Raw genomic sequence first — 973 nt, 5'->3', positions numbered from 1 at the left:
GGGGGGGGGGGGGGGGCGCCCGCGCGTCGCGGCGCGCGGCGCGCGGCGCGCCCGCGCGCCCGCGGCGCGCCGGCCGCGACGGAGAAGATGTAGTTGAAGCACGCGCCGAAGCCGGTGAAGATGCGCTTGTAGCGCCGCGTGACCGCGCGGCAGTTGCACTTCGTGTCCTTGAGGCAGTCGTGGCTCTTGAGGTCGCAGATCTGGCCGCTGGGCCAGACCTGCTTCTCGACGATCGACCTGCGCGGGCGTCGGCCGGCGGTCCGGGGGCCGCCGGTCGGACCTCGGCGCCCCCGAGCTCGGTCGAAGCGACGTCGCCTCGGCTCGCGGCGGGTCCGACGGTCGTCCCCCGGGGACTCCTCGACGGAGACCGCGCGCGCTCGCGTCGGCGTCGGGTCGAACCCCCCGAATGTCCGCGCGGTGGCCGACACGATGAAATTCGCGAGGATGAGGCACGCGACGAAGATCTGGACCTTCATGTTCGCGTAGATGACGCGCGCCTCGGCCCTGCGGGGGGGGGGCGGCGCGTCGACGCGCGCGGCCGGCGCCCGGAGGTCGGGCGCGGGGGGCGCGCTGGTAGCCCCAGACCAGCTCGTCGACGGCGGCGAGCAGGGTCCACCGCTTGGCGTGGACGGCGTCGTCGACCTCCTCGTCGTAGGCCGACGCGTCGAGGACGACGTCGCCGGCGTTGGGCAGCGGCACGATCTGGGGGCCCCGCTTCGCGTCCTTCTTCCCGGGGCCCCGCTTCGCCTCGCGGAGCCGCTTGAGCTGGACGATGATCGCCGCCATCGGGGTCGACCGGCGGGCGCGCCGCGCCGGGCGTCGCGCGACCGGCGGGCGCCCCAAACCCCAAGCGGGCCAACAGAGGAACTTCAATGCTGTAGAGCTGTAGAGTATGGAAGGAGAGTATCCATGCTGTTGAACTTCAATGTTTTTTCTTTTTGAATGCGGAAGGCAGGGAATGCCGCAGCCCAGG

This window comes from Aureococcus anophagefferens (assembly GCF_000186865.1).
Source record: "Aureococcus anophagefferens unplaced genomic scaffold AURANscaffold_41, whole genome shotgun sequence".
Classification (NCBI taxonomy): Eukaryota; class Pelagophyceae; order Pelagomonadales; family Pelagomonadaceae; genus Aureococcus; species Aureococcus anophagefferens.
The sequence above is the reverse complement of the archived record's forward strand: the minus strand, read 5'-3'. Positions refer to the sequence as shown.